The sequence below is a fragment of the Oncorhynchus mykiss genome, chromosome 1 (genome assembly GCF_057628025.1).
Source record: "Oncorhynchus mykiss isolate SJ-2025 chromosome 1, ASM5762802v1, whole genome shotgun sequence".
Lineage (NCBI taxonomy): Eukaryota > Metazoa > Chordata > Actinopteri > Salmoniformes > Salmonidae > Oncorhynchus > Oncorhynchus mykiss.
Window position 1 is genome coordinate 21,969,833 of NC_143022.1, and position 12,612 is coordinate 21,982,444.

The 12,612-nt window shown below is 46.0% G+C and overlaps 1 protein-coding gene and 1 long non-coding RNA gene across 2 annotated transcripts in view; one reads left to right on the top strand and one right to left on the bottom strand.

Annotated features, from left to right (window-relative positions):
- The window catches only part of LOC110532063 (neurocan core protein), a 265,380-nt gene that overhangs the window by 127,556 nt on the left and 125,212 nt on the right, over nt 1-12,612 (bottom strand). The window lies entirely within an intron of this gene.
- LOC149985437 (uncharacterized) overlaps nt 7,979-12,612 on the top strand; it is a 45,896-nt gene continuing 41,262 nt past the window's right edge. Inside the window, exon 1 of the long non-coding RNA XR_016487719.1 lies at nt 7,979-10,672. This is a non-coding gene — a long non-coding RNA (uncharacterized LOC149985437). The remainder of the gene's footprint in view (nt 10,673-12,612) is intronic.

Genomic DNA, 12,612 nt, shown 5'->3' on the forward strand with positions numbered 1-12,612 from the left:
TCCATACTCAGCTGCCTCCTCCCTCCAGCCTACAGGGAGGAGGTGAGGCCCCTGGCGGAGTGGTTCCAGGAAAATAACCTCTCCCTCAACGTCAAAAAAACGAATGAGCTGATCGTAGACTTCAGGAAACAGCAGAGGAAAAACGCCCCTATCCACATCGACGGGACCGCAGTGGAGAAGATGGAAAGCTTCAAGTTCCTCAGCGTACACATCACTGACAATCTGAAATGGTACCCCCTCCCAGACAGTGTGGTGAACCTTCAACCTCAGGAGGCTGAAGAAATTTGGCTTGGCCCCTAAAACCCTTACAGATGCACCATTGAGCGCATCCTGTCGGGCACAACACACTGCCTGCCCTCCAGGACACCTACAGCAGCCGATGTCACAGGAAGGCCAAAAAGATCATCAAGGACATCAACTGCTCGAGCCACTGCATGTTCACCCTGCTATCATCCAGAAGGCAAGGTCAGTACAGGTACATCAAAGCTGGGACTGAGAGACTGAATAACAGCTTCTATCTCAAGGCAATCAGACTGTTAAATATCCATCACTAGCCGACTACCACCCGTTTAATCAACCCTAAGAGGCTGCTGCCCTATATACATAGACTGTCATGCCCTGATCTTTCACCTGTTCCTGTAATTGTCTCCACCCCCTCCAGGTGTCACGTATTTTCCCCAGTGTATTTATCCCTGTGTTTCCTGTCTCTCTGTGCCAGTTCGTCTTGTATGTTTAGTCAAGTCAACCAGCGTGGTTTTCCTGTAATCCTTTTGCTATTTTCTGTTGATAATCTTCCCGGTTTTGACCCTTGCCTGACTCTGGACAACTTTCCTGCCTGCCTGAACATCCTGCCTGCCCTGACCTTGATTCTGCCTGCCTGAACATCCTGCCTGCCCTGACCTTGATTCTACCTGCCTGAACATCCTGCATGCCCTGACCTTGATTCTGCCTGCCTGAACATCCTGCCTGCCCTGACCTTGATTCTGCCTGCCTGAACATCCTGCATGCCCTGACCTTGATTCTGTCTGCCTGACATCCTGCCTGCCCTGACCTTGACTCTGCCTGCCTGAACATCCTTCCTGCCCTGGCCTTGATTCTGCCTGCCTGAACATCCTGCCTGCCCTGACCTTGATTCTGCCTGCCTGAACATCCTGCATGCCCTAACCTCGATTCAGCCTGCCTGAACATCCTGCATGCCCTGACCTTGATTCTGCCTGCCAGAACATCCTGCCTGTCCTGACCTTGATTCTGCCTGCCTGAAAATCCTTCCTGCCCTGACCTTGATTCTGCCTGCCTGAACATCCTTCCTGCCCTGACCTTGATTCTGCCTGCCTGAACATCCTTCCTGCCCTGACCTTGATTCTGCCTGCCTGAACATCCTTCCTGCCTTGACCTTGATTCTGCCTGCCTGAAAATCCTTCCTGCCCTCACCTTGATTCTGCCTGCCTGAACATCCTTCCTGCCCTGACTTTGATTTTGCCTGCCTGAACATCCTGCATGCCCTGACCTTGATACTGCCTGCCTGAACATCCTTCCTGCCCTGACTTTGATTTTGCCTGCCTGAACATCCTTCCTGCCCTGACCTTGATTCTGCCTGCCTGAACATCCTTCCTGCCCTGACCTTGATTCTGCCTGCCTGAACATCCTGCATGCCCTGACCTTGATTCTGCCTGCCTGAACATCCTGCCTGTCCTGACCTTGATTCTGCCTGCCTGAACATCCTTCCTGCCCTGACTTTGATTTTGCCTGCCTGAACATCCTGCATGCCCTGACCTTGATACTGCCTGCCTGAACATCCTTCCTGCCCTGACTTTGATTTTGCCTGCCTGAACATCCTGCATGCCCTGACTTTGATTTTGCCTGCCTGAACATCCTGCCTGCCCTGACCTTGATTCTGCCTGCCTGAACATCCTGCATGCCCTGACCTTGATTCTGCCTGCCTGAACATCCTGCCTGTCCTGACCTTGATTCTGTCTGCCTGAACATCCTGCATGCCCTGACCTTGATTCTGCCTGCCTGAACATCCTGCCTGTCCTGACCTTGATTCTGCCTGCCTGAACATCCTGCATGCCCTGACCTTGATTCTGCCTGCCTGAACATCCTTCCTGCCCTGACCTTGATTCTGCCTGCCTGAACATCCTTCCTGCCCTGACCTTGATTCTGCCTGCCTGAAAATCCTTCCTGCCCTGACCTTGATTCTGCGTGCCTGAACATCCTTCCTGCCCTGACTTTGATTTTGCCTGCCTGAACATCCTGCATGCCCTGACCTTGATTCTGCCTGCCTGAACATCCTTCCTGCCCTGACTTTGATTTTGCCTGCCTGAACATCCTGCATGCCCTGACCTTGATTCTGCCTGCCTGAACATCCTTCCTGCCCTGACCTTGATTCTGCCTGCCTGAAAATCCTTCCTGCCCTGACCTTGATTCTGCCTGCCAGAACATCCTTCCTGCCCTGACCTTGATTTTGCCTGCCTGAACATCCTGCATGCCCTGACTTTGATTTTGCCTGCCTGAACATCCTGCATGCCCTGACCTTGATTATGCCTGCCTGAACATCCTGCATGCCCTGACCTTGATTCTGCCTGCCTGACATCCTGCCTGCCCTGACCTTGATTCTGCCTGCCTGAACATCCTTCCTGCCCTGACCATGATTCCGCCTGCCTGAACATCCTGCCTGCCCTGACCTTGATTCTGCCTGCCTGAACATCCTGCATGCCCTGACCTTGATTCTGCCTGCCTGAACATCCTTCCTGCCCTGACCTTGATTTTGCCTGCCTGAACATCCTGCATGCCCTGACTTTGATTTTGCCTGCCTGAACATCCTGCCTGCCCTGACCTTGATTCTGCCTGCCTGAACATCCTGCATGCCCTGACCTTGATTCTGCCTGCCTGAACATCCTGCCTGTCCTGACCTTGATTCTGCCTGCCTGAACATCCTGCATGCCCTGACCTTGATTCTGCCTGCCTGAACATCCTTCCTGCCCTGACCTTGATTCTGCCTGCCTGAACATCCTTCCTGCCCTGACCTTGATTCTGCCTGCCTGAAAATCCTTCCTGCCCTGACCTTGATTCTGCGTGCCTGAACATCCTTCCTGCCCTGACTTTGATTTTGCCTGCCTGAACATCCTGCATGCCCTGACCTTGATTCTGCCTGCCTGAACATCCTTCCTGCCCTGACTTTGATTTTGCCTGCCTGAACATCCTGCATGCCCTGACCTTGATTCTGCCTGCCTGAACATCCTTCCTGCCCTGACCTTGATTCTGCCTGCCTGAAAATCCTTCCTGCCCTGACCTTGATTCTGCCTGCCAGAACATCCTTCCTGCCCTGACCTTGATTTTGCCTGCCTGAACATCCTGCATGCCCTGACTTTGATTTTGCCTGCCTGAACATCCTGCATGCCCTGACCTTGATTATGCCTGCCTGAACATCCTGCATGCCCTGACCTTGATTCTGCCTGCCTGACATCCTGCTTGCCCTGACCTTGATTCTGCCTGCCTGAACATCCTTCCTGCCCTGACCATGATTCCGCCTGCCTGAACATCCTGCCTGCCCTGACCTTGATTCTGCCTGCCTGAACATCCTGCATGCCCTGACCTTGATTCTGCCTGCCTGAACATCCTTCCTGCCCTGACCTTGATTCCGCCTGCCAGAACATCCTTCCTGCTCTGACCTTGATTCTGCCTGCCTGAACATCCTGCCTGCCCTGACCTTGATTCTGCCTGCCTGATCATCTTGCCTGCCCTGACCTTGATTCTGCCTGCCAGAACATCCTTCCTGCCCTGACCTTGATTCCGCCTGCCTGAACATCCTGCATGCCCTGACCTTGATTCTGCCTGCCTGAACATCCTTCCTGCCCTGACTTTGATTTTGCCTGCCTGAACATCCTGCATGCCCTGACCTTGATTCTGCCTGCCTGAACATCCTTCCTGCCCTGACTTTGATTTTGCCTGCCTGAACATCCTGCATGCCCTGACCTTGATTCTGCCTGCCTGAACATCCTTCCTGCCCTGACCTTGATTCTGCCTGCCTGAAAATCCTTCCTGCCCTGACCTTGATTCTGCCTTCCTGAACATCCTTCCTGCCCTGACCTTGATTTTGCCTGCCTGAACATCCTGCATGCCCTGACTTTGATTTTGCCTGCCTGAACATCCTGCATGCCCTGACCTTGATTATGCCTGCCTGAACATCCTGCATGCCCTGACCTTGATTCTGCCTGCCTGACATCCTGCCTGCCCTGACCTTGATTCTGCCTGCCTGAACATCCTTCCTGCCCTGACCTTGATTCCGCCTGCCTGAACATCCTGACTGCCCTGACCTTGATTCTGCCTGCCTGAACATCCTGCATGCCCTGACCTTGATTCTGCCTGCCTGAACATCCTTTCTGCCCTGACCTTGATTCCGCCTGCCTGAACATCCTGCCTGCCCTGACCTTGATTCTGCCTGCCTGAACATCCTTCCTGCCCTGACCTTGATTCCGCCTGCCAGAACATCCTGCCTGCTCTGACCTTGATTCTGCCTGCCTGAACATCCTGCCTGCCCTGACCTTGATTCTGCCTGCCTGATCATCTTGCCTGCCCTGACCTTGATTCTGCCTGCCAGAACATCCTTCCTGCCCTGACCTTGATTCCGCCTGCCTGAACATCCTGCCTGCCCTGACCTTGATTCTGCCTGCCTGAACATCCTTCCTGCCCTGACCTTGATTCCGCCTGCCAGAACATCCTTCCTGCCCTGACCTTGATTCCGCCTGCCAGAACATCCTTCCTGCTCTGACCTTGATTCTGCCTGCCTGAACATCCTGCCTGCCCTGACCTTGATTCTGCCTGCCTGATCATCTTGCCTGCTCTGACCTTGATTCTGCCTGCCCTTTGGTACCTTTTGGACTCTGAACTGGTTTGACCCTTTTGCCTGTCCCTGACCATTCTCTTGCTTTACCCTATTGGATTAATAAATATTGTAAGACTCCAACCATCTTCCTCCCGTGTCTCCATCTGGGTCTCGCCTTGTATCATGATATAGACATGGAATCACTGACCACTTTAATAATGGAACACTCATCACTTTAATAATGTTTACGTGCTGCTTTACTCATCTCATATGTATATACTGTATTATATTCTACTGTATTTTAGCCAATGCCACTCCGACATTGCTTGTCCTAATATTTATATATTTCTTAATTCCATTCTTTTACTTTCAATTTGTGTGTATTGTTGTGAATTGTTAGATACCCTGTTAGAGCTCTAGGGGCGCTATTTCATTTTTGGATAAAAAACGTTCCCGTTTTAAGCGCGATATTTTGTCACGAAAAGATGCTCGACTATGCATATTCTTGACAGTTTTGGAAAGAAAACACTCTGAAGTTTCAGAATCTGCAAAGATTTTGTCTGTAAGTGCCCCAGAACTCATTCTACAGGCGAAACCAAGATGACGCATCACCCAGGAATTAGCAGAATTTCTGAAGCTCTGTTTTCCATTCTCTCCTTATATGGCTGTGATTGCGCAACGAATGAGCCTACACTTTCTGTCGTTCGCCCAAGGTCTTAGCAGCATTGTGACGTATTTGTAGGCATATCATTGGAAGATTGACCATAAGAGACTACATTTTCCAAGTGTCCGCCTGGTGTCCTGCGTCGAATTCGGTGCGCAATTGCCAGCTGCTTCTACTTTACCATTTGATTCAGGGGAGAAAGCATGTGTCCAAGAACGATGTATCAATGAAGAGATATGTGAAAAACACCTTGATGATTGATTCTAAACAACGTTTGCCATGTTTTCAGTCGATATTATGGAGTTAATTTGGAAAAAAGTTTGCGTTTTGAGGACTGAATTTATGGATTTTTTTTGGTAGCCAAATGTGATGTATAAAACGGAGCTATTTCTAATACACAAGGAATCTTTTTGGAAAAACTGAGCATCTGCTATCTAACTGAGAGTATCCTCATTGAAAACATCAGAAGTTCTTCAAAGGTAAATGATTTTATTTGAAGGCTTTTATGTTTTTGTTAATGTTGCGTGCTGGATGCTAACGCTAATGCTAACGCTAAATGCTAACGCGAAATGCTAACTCTAGCTAGCTACTTTTACACAAATTATTGTTTTCCTATGGTTGAGAAGCATATTTTGAAAATCTGAGATGACAGTGTTGTTTACAAAAGGCTAAGCTTGAGAGATGGCATATTTATTTCATTTCATTTGCGATTTTCATAAATAGTTAACGTTGTGTTATGCTAATGAGCTTGCTGATAGATTTACACAATCCTGGATACAGGGGTTTTTTCATAGCTAAACGTGACGCAGAAAACGGAGCGATTTGTCCTAAACAAATAATCTTTCAGGAAAAACTGAACATTTGCTATCTGAGAGTCTCCTCATTGAAAACATCTGAAGTTCTTCAAAGGTAAATGATTTTTTTGAATGCTTTTCTGTTTTTTTGTGTAAATGTTGCCAGCTGAATGCTAATGCTAAATGCTACGTTAGCCATCAATACTGTTACACAAATGCTTGTTTTGCAATGGTTGAGAAGCATATTTTGAAAATCTGAGATGACAGTGTTGTTAACAAAAGGCTAAGCTTGAGAGCTAGCATATTTATTTCATTTCATTTGCGATTTTCATGAATAGTTAACGTTGCGTTATGGTAATGAGCTTGAGTCTGTATTCACGAACCCGGATCCGGGATGGGGAGATCAGAAAGGATACTACTACACTGTTGGAGCTAGGAACACAAGCACTTCGCTACACCTGCAATAACATCTGCTAAATATGTGCATGTGACCAATAAAATGCTACCAGATGTCTGCATCGCATCATTTGTTCATAGTCATATATTCTACATGGGACATCAGTGTTCCTTTACCAGACATGAACTTTTCACTGAAATAGGCACTAAATATTTCACGAGAACTTTCTTAGCCGTGAGTCAGCCCTACTGTGTGGATTTCAAACGAGGCCAAGAGAACAAACTCCTCAACCAAGGATGTTATCTTCCCTCCAGCCTTCATGGCAGAGTAAAAAAATATATGGGTGAGGCTTAAAACCCATTCCCATCAGGGTGAATTAATGTGAACAAGTTAGAGAGGGCGAGCAGATTGCGTCTCTACACATGCTGTATCATTCTGAACTTGGACGAAGGGCTTCGCTCTGCGAGAGACAGCGGGAGAGAGAGTCAATTACAGCTCGCATCTTCTAGCTTCCGTCAACATTGATTTGCCGGGGCCTAAGATCTCAGCCTCTCACAGCCTGTCTAACTAACCAAGACCCTCTAAGTACTACACTAAGGCTGCTTCCATTCTACGAATGCACAGCCCCTCTTTGTTTACAGAAGCAGTCTCTTAGGTCCAATAGAGAAGAAGACGGTGGAGAGGAATATATAAGAAGTGTCTAAAACATTAAGAACAACTGCTCTTTCCATTATATAGACTGACCAGGTGAATCCAGGTGAAAGCTATGATCCCTTAATTATGTCACCTGTTAAATCCACTTAAATCAGTGAAGATGAAGGGGAGGAGACCGGTTAAAGAAGGATGTTTAAGATTTGAGAGAACTGAGACATGGATTGTGTATATGTGCCATTCAGAGGGTGAATGGACAAGACAAAATATTTAAGTGCCTTTTAATTAGGTATGGTAGTGAGTTCCAGGCACACCGGTTTGTGTCAAGAACTGCAATACTGCTGGGTTTTCACACTCAACAGTTTTCCATGTGTATCAAGAATGGTCCACCATCCAAGGGACAGCCAGCCAACTTGACACAACTGTGGGAAGCATTGGAGTCAACATGGGCCAGCATCCCTGTGAAATGCTTTCGACACCTTGTAGAGCCCATGCCATGACGAATTGAGGATGTTATGAGGGCAAAAGGGGGGGGTACAACTCAATATTAGGAAGATGTTCCTAACGGTTGGTATAATCAATGTATAGAGAGAGAGAGAGAGAGAGAGCGAGAGAGAGAGAGAGAGAGAGACCAGGTCCACCTCTACAAGACAGCAGTGCCCACCTTTGCCTGGACTCTAAAGGACATCGCTCTCAAACGTATCCCCAACCCTTCACACAGGAGCAACAGATCAATAGACACACCACCCAGACCAGTGAGACACCCTCCCAGACCTGCAGGACCCCCCCTGGACCTACACATAGAGGACCCACGCCAAGAGGACTTACATCCAGACCACAGCACCCCTCAACATGGAAGTCACACATACACCCAGGTAGTGAGCGGTCAAACAGGCCCAACCCCCACTCTTACACTCGCCCAAGCCAATGGCATGTACCAGATGCTCAGCAGGCTCTGCTCACACTTACTGGCCTGAGGCCAAACCACAGCCAACAACATTGGACACTTTATGATGCAAAAAGCCTTCACTTTATCATCCTTGAATATCCAAGGCCTGAGGTCATCTGCCTTTGGCCTAAAGAGCAGGAACCCGGACTTCACCAAAGAAATCGGTAATACAGACATTGTCATCCTGCAAGAAACCTGGTATAAAGGAAACGGACCCACTGGTTGCCCTCTAGGTTACAGAGAGCAGGTAGTCCCATCCACCAAACTACCAGGTGTGAAACAGGGAAGGGACTCAGGAGGTATGCTAATTTGGTATAGAGCAGACCTAACTCACTCCATTAAATTAATCAAAACAGGAACATATTACATTTGGCTAGAAATTCAGAGAAACAGAGAAAAATGTCCTCCTGTGTGCTACCTATATCCCCCCACTAGTATCCCCATACTTTAATGAAGACAGCTTCTCCATCCTGGAGGGTTAAATCAATCATTTCCAGGCCCAGGGACATGTACTAGTCTGTGGCGACCTAAATGCCAGAACCGGACAAGAACCTGACACCCTCAGCACACAGGGGGACAAACACCTGCCTGCAGGTGACAGCATTCCCTCCCACATATACCCCCCTAGGCACAACTATGACAACATAACCAACAAAAACGGGTCACAACTCCTGCAGCTCTGTCCATGCTGGGTATGTACATAGTCAATGGTAGGCTTTGAGGGGACTCCTATGGTAGGTACACCTATAGCTCATCTCTTGGCAGTAGTACTGTAGACTACTTTATCACTGACCTCAGTCAGCCCACTGACACCCCTATCAGACCACATCAAAATCACAGTCTATTTGAACAGAGCAATACTCAATCATGAGGCATCAAAGCCAAAGGAACTGAGTAACATTAAGAAATGCTATAGATGGAAGGAATGCAGTTTGGAAACCTACCAAAAAACAATTAGGCAACAACAAATTCAATCCCTTTTAGACAATTTCCTGGGTAAAACGTTCCACTGTAATAGTGAAGGTGTAAACTTGGCAGAAGATAATCTTAACAGTATATTTGACCTCTCAGCTTCCCTATCAAATCTAAAAATCTCGAATAGAAAACCGAAGAAAATGAACAACAATGACAAATGGTTTGATGAAGAATGCAAAAATCTAAGAAAGAAATTGAGAAACCTGTCCAACCAAAAACATAGAGACCCGGAAAACCTGAGTCTACGCCTTCACTATGGTGAATCACTAAAACAATACATAATTACACTACGGAAAAAGAAGGAACAGCACGTCAGAAATCAGCTCAATGTAATTGAAGAATCCATACTCTAACCACTTCTGGGAAAATTGGAAAACACTAAACAAACCACAACATGAAGAATTATCTATCCAAAATGGAGATGTATGTGTAAACCACTTCTCCAATCTTTTTGGCTCTATAACAAAGAATAAAGAGCAAAAACATATACATGATCAAATACAAATCTTATAATCAACTATTAAAGACTACCAGAACCCACTGGATTCTCCAATCACCTTGAAAGAGTTACACGACAAAATAAAAACCCTCCAACCAAAAAAGGCCTGTGATGTTGATGGTATCCTTAATGAAATGATCAAATATACAGACAACAAATTCCAATTGGCTATACTAAAATTCAGTTGGATATAGGGGGCGCTATTTTAATTTTTGGATGAAAAACGTTCCCGTTTTAAACAAGATATTATGTCACAAAAAGATGCTCGACTATGCATATAATTGACAGCTTTGGAAAGAAAACACTCTGACGTTTCCAAAACTGCAAAGATATTGTCTATGAGTGCCACAGAACTGATGTTACAGGCGAAACCCAGATAAAAATCCAATCAGGAAGTGACGCATTTTTTGAAACCGCCTCATGCCAATGACTCCTTATATGGCTGTGAATGAGCTACGAATGAGCTTACGTTTTCCACGCATTCCCCAAGCTGTCTACAGCATTGTGACGTCTTTTTAGGCATTTCCATTGGAGAATGCCTGTAAGGGACCATATTTGGCGAGTGGTCACATGGTGTCTCCCGGAGAAAATCTTGCGTAAAATACTGAGGTAGCCATTTTTCCAATCACTTCTTATGAGAAAACAATTGCCTTGACGGATATATTATCGAATATATATGTTAAAAACACCTTGAGGATGGATCCTAAACAACGTTTGCTGTGTTTCTGTCGATATTATGGAGCAAATTTTGAAAAAAGTTTGGCGTTATAGTTGAAGTATTTTTCGGTCGATTTCTCAGCCAAAACTGATGAACAAACGGGAGGTCTTTCGCCTACAAAAATAATATTTTTGGAAAAAAGGAACATTTGCTATCTAACTGGGAGTCTGCTGAGTGAAAGCATCTGAAGTTCTTCAAAGGTTAATGATTTAATTTGGTTGCTTTTCTTATTTTTGTGAAAATGTTGCCTGCTGCCAGCAAAGCCTAGCATAGCATTGTGCTATGCTAAACTTACACAAATGCTTGTCTAGCGTTGGCTGTAACGCATATTTTGAAAATCTGAGATGACAGTGTTGTTAACAAAAGGCTAAGCTTGTGTTTGAAAATATTTATTTCATTTCATTTGCGATTTTCATGAATAGGAAAAGTTGCGTTATGCTAATGCATTTGAGGCTATGATTACGCTCCCGGATACGGGTTTGCTTGTCGCAAGAAGTTAACATCATCCTTAGCTCTGGCATCTTCCCCAATATTTGGATCCACAAAAGTGGAGACAAATTTGACCCCAATAACTACCGTGGAATATGCGTCAACAGTAACCTTGGGAAAATCCTCTGCATTATCATTAACGGCAGACTCGTACATTTCCTCAATGAAAACAATGTACTGAGCAAATGTCAAATTGGCTTTTTACCAAATTACCGTACAACAGACCATGTATTCACCCTGCACACCCTAATTGACAACCAAACAAACCAAAACAAAGGCAAAGTCTTCGCATGCTTTGTTGATTTCAAAAAAGCCTTCGACTCGAGCATGAGGGTCTGCTATACAAATTGAAGGAAAGTGGTGTTGGTGGTAAAACATACGACATTATAAAATCCATGTACACGAACAACAAGTGTGCGGTTAAAATTGGCAAAAAACACACACTTCACACAGGGTTGTGGGGTGAGACAGGGATGCAGCTTAAGCCCCACCCTCTTCAACATATATCAAAGAATTGGCACGGGCACTAGAAAAGTCTGCAGCAGCCGGCCTCACCCTACTAGAATCCGAAGTCAAATGTCTACTGTTTGCTGATGATCTGGTGCTTCTGTCACCAACCAATGAGGGCCTACAGCAGCACCTAGATCTTCTGCACATATTCTGTCAGACCTGGGCCCTGACAGTAAATCTCAGTAAGACCAAAATAATGGTGTTCCAAAAAAGGTCCAGTCGCCAGGACCACAAATACAAATTCCATCTAGACACTGTTGCCCTAGAGCACACAAAAAACTATACATACCTTGGCCTAAACATCAGCGCCACAGGTAACTTCCACAAAACTGTGAACGATCTGAGAGAAAAGGCAAGAAGGGCATTCTCTGCCATCGAAAGGAACATACATTTCAACATACCAATTAGGATCTGGCTAAAAATACTTGAATCAGTCATAGAGCCCATTGCCCTTTATGGTTTTGAGGTCTGGGGTCCGCTCACCAACCAAGAATTCACAAAATGGGACAAACACCAAATTGAGACTCTGCATGCAGAATTCTGCAAAAATAAAATATCCCCCGTGTACAACGTAGAACACCAAATAATGCACGCATAGCAGAATTAGGCTGATACCCACTAATTATCAAAATCCAGAAAAGAGCCGTTAAATTCTACAACCACCTAAAAGGAAGCGATTCCCAAACCTTCCATAACAAAGCCATCACCTACAGAGAGATGAACCTGGAGAAGTGTCCCCTAAGCAAGCTGGTCCTGGGGCTCTGTTCACAAACACAAACACACCCCACCGAGCCTCAGGACAGCAGCACAATCAGAGCCAACCAAATCATGAGAAAACAAAAATAAAATTATTTGACACATTGGAAAGAATTAACAAAAAAACAGAGCAAACTAGAATGCTATTTGGCCCTAAACAGAGAGTACACCGTGGAAGAATACCTGACCACTGTGACTGACCCAAACTTAAGGAAATCTTTGACTATGTACAGACTCAGTGAGCATAGCCTTGCTATTGCTCTCAAGAGAAGACAGATCCACAAAGAATTCGAAAACAAATCCAATTTTGATAAACTCCCATATCTACTGGGTGAAATTCCACAGTGTGCCATCACAGCAGCAATATTTGTGACCTGTTGTCACA